Genomic DNA, 12,240 nt, shown 5'->3' with positions numbered 1-12,240 from the left:
TCGACATTCATCTGTATCCCCTTTTTTGTTAAGTTCCGTTATTTGAATATTATAGGTGTGATTTTGGGAGTATGACCATCTTTATGATGTTGGTTCTTCCTATCCAGGAGCATGGAATATCTTTCCATTTTCTGAAATCCTCGATGATCTCTTTTTTAAGAGTATATTCTACACTGTAATCCTTTGTCTGAGGAACAGCTGGTAAATTTTTTCCCACTTTGTGGATTGTCTTTGCACTCTGTTAGTGGTTTACTTTCTGTGCAAAAACTTTTTAGTAAAATTAGATCACAGGCCAGAGAAATAGCTTGGTTGTCTAAGCACCTACCTGGAAAGCACAGGGACCCATGTTCGCTCCTCGGTACTGCATGCCAAGTTGGCCCCAAAACTTCAGGTGCACTGTGCTGGCCACCAAAACCTAGTGTGGTGCTGCTCACATGTAATCCCATTCCTGGAGCATCTGAGAAAGGAGGATCATTATGAGTCTTAGTTGCATAACGTGATCCTGTACCAAATAAATAATTTTTTAAAAAAAATGAGATCACAGTTGTTAATTCCTTGTGACAATTCCTGTCAGGCTGGAATTTTGTTCATAAAATCATTGCTTATACCAATATCTTCAATGGTTCTAGCTATTCTATCTCCTAGATGATTCAATGACTTTTTGTTTTAATATTTAGACCTTTGACCCTTTCAATTTTATTTCAGTGTATGGTGAAAAGTATGGGTCTAGTTTTCAGCTTCAGCATGTGGAAAGCCAATTTTTCCAGCACCATTTATTAAACAGGCTAGTTTTCCTCCAGTGAACATGTTAGACCCCTTTGTCAAAGATAGGGTGGCTGAGTGTGTTTGTAGTTATATCTTCATCTTCTAATCTATTCCATTGATATTTGGGTCTTTTGTATCAATAACATGTTTTTTAAAAAATCATATAGCTTTGTATTATAATTTCAAGTTGGGGACTGTGATGCCTCCTCCCTTGCCTTTGTTGTCCAGGATTGTTTCTCCTTCTAAATGAAATTTTGGATTTTTTTTCTCTAATACTGTGAGATATGCTGTTGGAGTTTTGAATAACATGCCATAAAATATATATATATACTAACTTTGAAAGTAGGGCCGTTTTCACTATATTGGTTTTTCCTATCCAAGAGTAAGGGATATTTTTTCAATTTTTAAAAATCTCTTTGTGTCTTTATTTCCTTATGAGGTTTCCTCTGTCACATAAAAGTTGTATTAGATAAATTTGTATGTTCTCCTCTTGTTAATCTCTAGTATTTTTTATTTTTTAAAGAGAGTACAGGGCTGGTGAGATGGCTCAGTTGTCTAAAGCACCTACTTAGAACAAGCTTAGCAAAGCACAGGCACCACGGTTCAATCCCCCGGCACCACATGCCAGCCAGCCCCGCCCCCTGGTGGGCTGAGCTGGCTACACACACACACACACAAATACATAAAATTTAAGAAAAAAAAGATTTAACTCTTATAAAAAGAGTACAAAACAGTATTAAAGCACAAAAAATTACAAGTGTACAGAATTTCACTTAACAAAGTAATATGAATTTAACAGTATTTGTTATAATGTATAGTGTTCCAATCAGTTATTCACATTACCAGATATATGTATATAAAATTGCAAGAAGAAAGAAAAAAAGCAAGAAATATATAAGAAATTAAGAAGACAAAAAGTACAAACAATTGAGTAAAGGAGACAAAACAATTGTCTGCTCCTTTCCCTAGACCAGCAGAAATGCACAGTACAGTTGTCCAAACCATCCTGCTTACATACATAGATAAATCTCTTTCTCCCACTCATTCTGTCCTTATCCTCAACTTAATAACTCTTTTCTTTTTGTTATGTTTTTAAAATTAATTTTAATGACAAAGAAATAGCAATGAGACAGTTTCAAAACAGGTTAGTAGGACAGTTACAATAGTTAATACATTGTATATTGTTGTCTTTGTAGTAGTTATTCATAGTACAAGATGAGGACATGATCTCTTGTCTAAACAATATTAGTACAAATCTTTCTTCTCATTGAACTAAGAGAAAGTAGCTGTATATCTATCCTAACTATTTTATATATACATATTCTTTTCACTACAAAATGGTCTTTCATTTATATCCCCTTTTGTTTTTGTTTTGTTTTGTCAGAGATGGATGTTCTATCCCTGTTAGAGAAGCTGTATTTGCAGAAGGCATTAAAGAACCTTTTCATACTTGAGGCCAGATGGTAGGTACTTGAATTCAGCAATGTAATCCTACATAGTCCAATAGTCCATATTAATAGTGGGTTATCAGCAGATCAAGCAATTGTCAGAAGTTGTTGACTTGAGCCTTTTACAGCTCAGCATATTAATATGGCATTGCTTTTTGTACCTCATGGTTATACTTTTCTGCTGGACGGTTAAGACCAAGTTAAAGCAAGACCTATATAACTAAGAATGTAACTTTTGTATCTGACAAGGTCAGTCAAATTTCCTCAGGATTTACCCTGAAATCATGTAGAGCAGCTTTTAGATCTTTCATCTGTGTCAGCCGTCTGGATGAGTAATGGCCATTGCTTTACCAATTTGCTCTCTGTGAAAGCCTGTGAGAATTTTTTTCTCTCTAGGTCATTCTCCTTGTGTTTGTCAAGCAAGCACTTATCCTACTGAGGTATCTCCCTGCCCCCCCCATTTTTCCAATTTTTTTTGATAACTTCTTTAAACTCCTTTTTCAAAGTACTACAATTTTCAGTGCACAGGCCTTTTACTTTCTTCCCTACATTGATTCTTAGGTATTTCTTTTCCTTTTTTGGATGCCACTCACCGAGTTTGTTTTTTCTATATAAGAAGGCTATTGATTTTTTGAGTGTTGACTGTGTAGTTATTATCTATGTTACCGAATTTGTTTATCAAACCTAGAAATCTTTTGGTGGACTTTTTTTGGGTCTTCTATGTAGAGTATCATATCATGTGTGAATAATGATAATTTAACTTCTTCTGTTCCAATTCTTATTCATTTTATTTCTCTCTCTTCTTGAATTACTCTGGCTAAGATTTCCAGAACTACACTGAATAAGAGTGGTGACAGTGGACATGCACGCCTTGATTCTGGTTTTAGAGTGAAAGTTTTCTATTTTTTTCATCCTTTTACTTTTAGTCCATGAGTTTCTTTTAATTAGATCTTTATGCAGCATATTGTTGGATCTTGTTTCTTGATCTATTCTGTTAGTCTGTTTATTTTGATTGGTGAATTGCAGCCATTAATATTGATCATTGTACTGGTATGTATTGACTTATCCTTATCATGTTATACTCCTGTTGTTTGCTGCCTTTTCTCCCTTTATTTTTTTTGCCTTGCCTGGTGGATTTTTTCTTTTGGGTTTATGGAATTATAGTCACTGTTATTTTTTTCTAGAATGCCCTTCAGAACATTTTGGAGTGCTGTATTGGAGTTCACGAATTTACTCTGGTGTTGTTTGTTGTGGCAGTATCTTATTTCTTCATCAATTTTTGTTTTTCAGAACCAGGGATTGAACTCAGGCTCTTATGCTTGCCAGGCAAGCACTTATTCTACTAAGCCATCTCTCGCCCCCTCTCCATCAATTTTGAAAGATAGTTTTGTGAGGTGTTTGCCAGGTAGCTACTGTGCTACTGAGTTATATCCCTGGAACCTGAAAACTGTATGCAGCACATAACCCCTCACTATGCCAAATTTACCTCCTGGAGATAAAATGTAACAGAGGTTAGGGAGAAAGAGAGAACTAAAATGAGAGGAAAAGATTAGAAGCAAGGCTGGAAGACAACGGAAAATCATGCAACTTTGGGAAACTAGTGCAGAAGACAGGATGGAAAGAGGGAAAGAAGAAATAAAAGGAATAACAGAACAGAGCAAAGGCCACAAAGACTAGAAACCACATTCGCACTTATAAAAATAAAATCAATGAATGAAAATAAACCTCAAAATCCGAGAGAGACAAAAAATATTGTTCACTTCAAGGTGTGTGTGTGCTGTCACTGGTAGACAATGTGAGGAGACATAATCCAGATCCATGTTGATTTATCCCAGCAAGACATAAGTAGTTTGATAGAGGGGAAGTGGACAATTTCCATAGTTTTATGTCTATTTCCCTGGAAGTTAAGGCTAGTTTCTGGCTGTAAGGCTGGAACCAGACCCACTGAAACTGTAGCAGTAATAGCATACCTCCTACAGGCTTAAACTCAGCTTGGATCCACTAGATGGAGCCAGTAGATGTTCTGCGCTCTGAGCTCAGTTGGCCCCTATTCATGGTGGCTCCCTGCAAATCGCCCTCCCCCATGAAATGGCCATATCTGCCCCACTCAAGAGCCAGTGCAGTTTATAGAGTCCACTCCTTTGTTGCACCTCCCCATAGAGGCCTCTGGTGTCCCCAGCAGTCACGGTGCATCTGCAGGTTTTTTTTTTTTTATCATATCCCGAATGTTTTTTTTAAATTTTATTTTGAATAATAAGAACAGAAGCAAAAACAAATAGAAAAAGGACAGAAACAAGGTAACATATAACAATACATATGTTACAGATTTTCAAAACAGGAATGGCTAATTAACAGTGGTTGTTATATTGTCTATTTTTATCATCAAATCTTTTGCTCCAATTAACAGATATAGTTATGCAAGATTGGACAAACAATTGAATATTAACACTTTCAAGAAATCTTAATGTAGTTTTTCAATATATAGATCCTTTACTTCCTTTGTTAGATTAATTCTTAAGTATTTCATTTTTTAGAACTGCTCTTTCCACTCAGTAAGTCCTGACAGGGAGAAGGGGACCCATGCCACTTCCTTTTTCTTTATTGAAGTTTCTCTCTTGATTCTCCCTATGGACTTCAGATCACACTTCAGACCCTTCCTGGGTTCAGCAGATCCACTTCCGCCTTCTTCTGTTTCTTGGGTTGCTATATTTTAGTGTCTTAACAGTAATTCTCAGAAAAGCTCTTTGTTTGCTGCTTACTGCTCTGCAATCTTCCTCGAAGCTCTGACATGTTTCCCTTACCCAAAGTTACCAAGAAAAAACAGAAAAAAATTGTCACACCAATGCAATTACAAATAGAAAAGATGAAATCACAACAGACACTGACAAAATCCAGAAAATAGTGACTACTACCATACTTCCCCCAAAATAAGAGTGGGTTTCATACTCATTTTTGCTCCTAAAGACAGAGTAGAACTTATTTTCAGGGGATATCTTATTTTTCATGTACTAACATCAACATTTATTGAGGTAAAACAATCTATATTTATGCTAATACAACCATGTAATCTTCTGAAACATTTCATAATCCTCTAAATTCTAAATTCTGACCTATTTTTTTTCAACTCCATTTCCTGTGGAGTCACTGGTGCCAATCTCTCATGTCTAATAACAGGGATATCCTTAAATGAGCATTTCTTGTCAAAGTAGCTTTCTCACTTTGCATTGACAAAAAAATCTGTCTGTGATTTTATCCCATAGATTCATCTTCCACATCATGACCTCTTGCCCGCTAGATTTCAAAAAGTTTCTATTAAATAATGTATTAATTGAAGACTTATGAAACAGGAATGTCAACAAAATCATAACAGTTAAGAAGGATGATCACAAAAAATTTCAGGCATCAAAATTTAGAAAATTTTTCTTTATGTCACATGAATGTATTAAGTATGTCTGTTAAAACACATGATGAATAGAACTATGAATAATTATGTTTAAAAATCACATCTATTTATTACTAGTGCATGCATTAGTCATGATACATCTGTACTCTGGTCATTCCAAAATAAGCCTTAAGGGCATTTGTTTACATAGTCATTTACCTATACTTCAAAGGTACATTCTTGGGTATTTACAAATAATTTTAATTTATACTATCATTGATTTTAAGTGTTAATGTCAATATTATTTATTTATGTTTAATTATATAGTAGTATTATTTTATAATTCAATATATCCATTATGTGTTGGGGGAAATACTAAAATGCACATGTCTGGCTGATTATCTTCAGTAGGGCTTAATTTTTGAATAGGGCTTATATTATGAGCATCCTGAAAAATCATTCTAGAACTTGTTTTCCTGTTATATTTTATTTTCAAGAAAGTGTCTTATGAGTAAATAAGATATCAAGTCCGCATCTTGTACAGCAATTAACCACTAAGAAGAATGTATGCAGTGTATTAATTATTGAAACTGTCCTACTGATTTGATTTGAAACTGTCTCATTGCTATTTTTTTATCAATAAAATTATGGCAAAAAAAGAAAATGTGTTATGAAAAATTTTACTCCAACAAATTGCAATAAATTCAAATAGGCAGATTCCTAGACTGATACAAATTATCATAGCTAATCCAAGAAGACATAAAAATGTGAAATGACCAAATAACAAGGAAAAATAATAACTATCAACTAAAAAAGGCCCAGGAACTGATAGATTAAAATTATACAAAACTAATAGGATATCATATCACCAATACTCCTCAAACTCTCAAAGAAATGAAAAGGAATGGGATGCCTGCAAACTCATTTATGGAAGACAGCATAATTCTAATACCAAAACCAGATAGATACCCAACTAAAAAAGAAAACTACAGGTAGAACTCCTTAAAAAGATGCAAAAATTCTAAACAAGATATTAGCAAATAGAAAGCAGAAAAACAACAAAAATGTCATACATCATTAATAAGTATGTTTCATCTAGACATACAAGAATGGTTCAACATACACAAATAATAAATTCAGTAAACACATAAACCGAAGCAAGGACAAAAAACATATAGTTATATAAATATACACAGAAAAGGGCTTTTAAAAAGTTCAACATCTCTTCATGATAAGTATCTAATAAAAATAGAAGTAGAAGGAATGTACTTGAATTTGATAAAAGCTATTTATGACAAACATCATAATGAATGGAAGATATATGAATGTTTTCCATCAAAAATCAGGAAGAAGGGAAGGATGCCCACTACCACCACTTCTATTCAACATATCACTTTTAATATTAGCCAGACATAGAAAAAAAACCTGAGTATCAATGAAACAGATTATAAGATACAGACATAACTGCAAACACACTCAGCCACCTTATCTTTCTTTTATAAAGGAGCCAGACAAGCTCACTGGAAGAAAGATTGCCTCTTTAAATGTTTCCAGAAAACCAGCTTTCCACATCCTGAAGGGTAAAATTAGACTAATGTCCATCACCATGCACTAAACTATAGTCAAAATGGATCAAAGATTTAAATAGTAAAACAGAAATACTAAATCTTCTGGAAGAAAATGTAGGTATAAATCTTAAAAGACAGGGATAGATAGAGTTCAGGAACAAAAACTAAACTAAATGGGAAATACTTCAAAGAATCAACAACTGGAATCTCATCTTTTTGAAAAGTTTCTGCACTTTAAAGCAAATCTCCAACAGAGTAAAAAGAAAACCCACAAACTGGGACAAAATTATTGCTGACTGTGCCTCTGACAAAGGCCTTCTATCTAAAACACATAAAGAATTTTTAAAAATCAGGCTTCCCATATTCTAAGACCCAATTCAAAAATGGGCATCTGAGATGAATATACACTTTTCAGATGAAGAATTACAAATGTCAAGCAAATATAGGAAAAAATGTTCAACATCACTGGCCATTTGAGAATTGCAAATTAAAACAACACTGAGATTCCATCTCACCCAAGAAAGAATAGCTAACATCAAGAAGTCAGCCAATAACAAATGCTATAGAGGCTGTGGTGAAAAAGGAACTTTTCTGCACTGTTGGTGGGAGTGTAGATTGGTACAACCACTATGGAAATCAGTGTGGAGATTTCTTCAAAACTAGGATTGGAGATTCCATTCAAGCCAGCTATTCCCTTCCTGGGTATTTTTTTTTGCAGAGGAACTGAAAACATCATACCACAGAGATATATGTGAACTCATGTCTATTGTAGCACAATTTTTCATAGGTAAATGCTGGAAACAGCCCAGCCCATCAACTGAAGAATGGATAAAGAATATGTGGTATTTTCACACAATGTAGTATAATTAAGCTATGAAACAGGATAAGTTTGAGTCTTTTATTGGTAAATGGATGCAACTAGAGACCACTCTTCCTTTTAAATTTCATTTTATTTTGAAGAGTAAAAACAAAAGCAAAAACAAAAAAGCAATTTTTTATGAAGAGATGGAAACTGAACAGTTCCTTCCGCATTGCTGACCTCGAGCAGCAGTCAACTCCATGTAGAACCTGGGAGAAGGAAATTCGGAATCGAATCTCTTCTGTCATCCCTCTTCTGTGAGATTTTTCTTTTGATTTTCAGCTAGTTTTTGTCACTGTCAGCAACTTTATCTTTAAACATGATGGCTAGAGCAATATTACCAAGACAGATCCTTGCTCCATGGATTCCCGTGTGTTCATGGGGAATCTGAACACTCTTGTGGTGAAGAAATCTGATGTAGATAGAGGATATCTTCTTGAGGCATGGTAAAGTGTGGGTTGCTTCGTTCATAAGAGCTTTGCCTTTGTCCAGTATGTTAATGAATGAAACGCCCAGGCTGCTGTAGCTAGAGAGGATGGCAGAATGATTGCTGGCCAAAAGCAAGTGTGAAACAATCTTCAGGGAGATGTATAGGTCAGTACCAAAACACCCTTCTCTGTCCCCTCTACTCCACTCCTATTTTGACTCGGACTTTGACTTTCAACGTGATAATTATGACAGGATGTACACTTACCCAGCACATGCTCCTCCTCCTCCTCTTATCTCTTGGGATATAGTGCCCTTAAAATGCCAGTGTATCAGGAAACACCTCTCGAAGAGGCAAAAGTGGCTTCAATTCCAAGAGTGGCCAGCAGGGATCCTCGTTCAAGTCTGGAAAGTTGAAAGGTGATGACTTTCAGGCCATTAAGAAGGAGCTGGCCCAGATAACCCAAAAAGTGGATTCTTTACAGGAAAGCCTGGAGAAAATTGAAAAGGAACAGAGCAAACAAGCAGTGGGGATGGAGAATGATAAGACCGAAGAGGAACAGACCACAACCTCCCAGGAGAAAGATGAGGCTAATGTGAAGATGGAGTTTGAGGGTGCTGTGGATGACTGCTGAGGAGGGGAATATACTGGATGATGATGAAAACGAAGATCGGGTGGAAGACCAGCTGGAGTTGATCAATAATGATGAAAAAGAATCTGAGGAAGGAAAGGATGACAGAGACAGCACCAATGGTGAGGGTGACTCTTAAGCACCTAGTTTGGTTTAGAAGTCTTGTCCCATTATTTCTTTATCTAGGCGCTTGTCTAAGATCAAATTTTCACCAGATCCTCTGCCCTAGTATCTTCAGCACATTCTCACTGTTCTCCCTGTGTTCTAGCATGTACATAATTGCCCTGTGCATAGTACCATTTTCACTTCCTTTGATGATTCTAGTAGTTTCATTAAGTTTTCTCCTGTAATTTTTGTTTTCCTAAATTTTGATAACTCTTTATGACTTAACAATAAAAAGATTGGATGGCTTTTGTCAGCTGTCTCCACAATAATCTGTGCAAAAACTTATAATTGTTTTGTTTTTTTACATTTCTAGAGGGATTTAGAGTTTAGAATATCCATAGTTTCTGGAAAATAGCAGCTCCATGTTATATCTAAGGAGTCTGATAGACAGATGATGATGTTAACATCGACTGCCTCTGTTACAGGGTAATAATGTCATTAAACTTCTCTTCTGGATGTTGAACAACTAAAGTTTGCAGATCAAAAATTAGAGAAAAAAAGGGGCTACAAAGATAGCCAATATTTTTGCCGTCACCCTTCAATGTCAATGAGGTCTCAGGAGAGAAGAGAACCTCTGCTGTGATATCTTGTAACTCAGTGGTGTCCTAAATTTTCTGATGAAGGAGATTATGGGGCCACAGAGGAAAGTGATCAATGATGCAGAGTGTGCCTAAGGAGAGTCACATGGAGAGAAAACATTCTCTCAGGCTTTCACAGAGAGCACATTGGCCAAGCAATGGCCTTGACTCATCCACATGGCTGACATTGACAAAGGATCTACAAACTGCAGTACAGGGTTACAGGGTAAAACCTGTGGGGATTTGACTGACCTTGTCAGGTATAGGTCTTGCTTTATCTTGGTCTTAACCTTCCAGCAGAAAAATGTAATCATGCATGTGGTATAAAAGTAAAGCCATATTAATATGCTGAGCTGTAAAAGGCTCAGGTCAACAACTTTGGACAACTGCTAGTTGTGGTGATAACCCACTACTAATATGGACTATTGGGCTATATTGGATTACTTTGCTGAATTCAAGTACCTACAATATTTGAGCTGGCATCAACTATGAAAAGGTCCTTGAAAGTCTTTGCCAAATACAGCTACTCTTACAGCAATGGAATACCCATCTCTGAAAAAAAAATATTTCAAAAATGGGGATATAAATAAAAGACTATTTTTAAAAGAAATTTAAATATCAAAAGTATACCTGGAACAGGAATGAGGAAAAGGACAAAAGAAAGAAATGGAAAAGATATATCTATGTATAATTTCTATGTATAATTTCTCTTAATTGGTGAATTGAGTCCATTTACATTGATGGTTAGAATTCAGATAATTTTGATAATTTTACTACTAATTTCTGCTTGTCTATTGAAAGGCACAGTTAATGCTTACTTTTTATTATTTTATTTCATTTTAGTTTCTTTTAACTTTTTTGGGTGTTTTTTATTTTGTTTTAAACCAATTTTGCAAAGTTATATCTAGTAACCTAAACAGCTAATTTGAAGTTAACATCATGCAGTACAGCACCCACTGCTGAATTCCTATTACTTTGTTTAGTGAAATTTTGTATAGTTACTGTTACTGTTTTTCTTATTGGTATTTTGTATCCTTTAAAAAATAAAATATATTTTAAAAAAAGAAAAGCATAACCACAAAGTATAAAAAGTAATGCCATATTAATACCCTGAGCTGGAGACAGTCCTAGCCCAGGCCTGGTGAGTGTGTGGGAGAGCTTCTTGCTACCCTGTGCCAGTGGGAGCTACTGGTCCCAGCCCAGGTGCAGCATGGGTGAAACCCTCTTCCACCTCACTGGGATGCCCCCATCATTCCGTAGTACCCCCACACCCCACCCAACGAGAAGGAATTTCTGCCGCGTTCTGGGCACCCCCAGATCCAGTCTTAGCCCGGGCCCAGTGAGTGTGTGGGAGAGCTTCCGGCTACCCTGAGCTGCTGGGACCTACCCCAGCCCAGGCACAGCATGGGTGAGACACTCTTTCACCCCCTTGGGACTCCTTCCACCACTTTACAGCACCTCCCCTACACCGCCAGCCCAGTAGGAATTTCTGCTGCGTTCTGGGAACCCCCAGACCAAGTCCTAGCCCAGGCCCGGTGAGTGTGTGGGAGAGCTCCCTGCTACACTGCGCCTGCAGGATCTACTGGTCCCAGCCCAGGCACAGCGTGGGTGAGACCCTCTTCCACCCCCTTGGGATGCCCCCCAACACTTCACAGCACCAACCCCACCCCACCTGCTGAGTAGGAATTTCTGCCCTGTTCCAGGAACCCCCAGACCCAGGCCTAGCCCAGGCCTTGTGAATGTGTGGGAGAGTTTCCGGCTACCCTGTGCCAGCGGGACCTACTTGTCCCAGCCCAGGTGCAGCATGGGTGAAACCCTCTTCCACCACCCTGGGATGCCCCCCATCACTTCGTAGTACCCCCCACCCCGCCAAGTAGGAATTTCTTCCATGTTCCTGGAACCCCCAGATCCAGTCCTAGCCCAACCCAGCAAATGTGTGGGAGACCTGCCTCTCCCCACTACTCCACCTTGTCCCCTACAGACTCAGCTCAGGCCTGGCATATAGGCCTGGGGTGAAACCCTGAAGCTGCAATCCCTACAGAGAGTGTAGGGGACAGAACCACCAAGCTAGTCCAAGAGCAGAACATCTTGCCAGAGGGTCACAACAGGTTCACCCCCAAGGGCAGCAGCAGGAAAGAGCTGAGCACAACAGCCAGACCCAAGCCAGGCACAGCTGGATAAACCCAAACTTTGCAGATCTGCACGTAAACTTCAGTAGGTGCTAAGGTTATAATGGCAACAATGTTCTACAACAAAGGTCAGAAAATGACGAGAAGGAACAAAATGAAATCTCAGAACCCAAGCCCACCCATAACAAGTGCAGAGGACACTAACACAGAATAAACTGGGAATCACACAGCTGAAAGCAATGAATCAACGGCTTCTGAAATAAAGAAACAGCTGCAGAAAGGTATAGA

At 37.4% G+C, this 12,240-nt stretch overlaps 1 pseudogene; it reads left to right on the top strand.

Moving 5' to 3' along the window:
* The window catches only part of LOC105743828, a 47,614-nt pseudogene extending 38,395 nt beyond the window's left edge, over window positions 1–9,219 (top strand).
* Window positions 9,220–12,240: the final 3,021 nt, after the last annotated feature.

The sequence above is a fragment of the Octodon degus genome, unplaced genomic scaffold, assembly GCF_000260255.1.
Source record: "Octodon degus isolate 3935 unplaced genomic scaffold, OctDeg1.0 scaffold00171, whole genome shotgun sequence".
Taxonomy (NCBI): Eukaryota; Metazoa; Chordata; class Mammalia; order Rodentia; family Octodontidae; genus Octodon; species Octodon degus.
The sequence above is the reverse complement of the archived record's forward strand: the minus strand, read 5'-3'. Positions and strand labels throughout refer to the sequence as shown.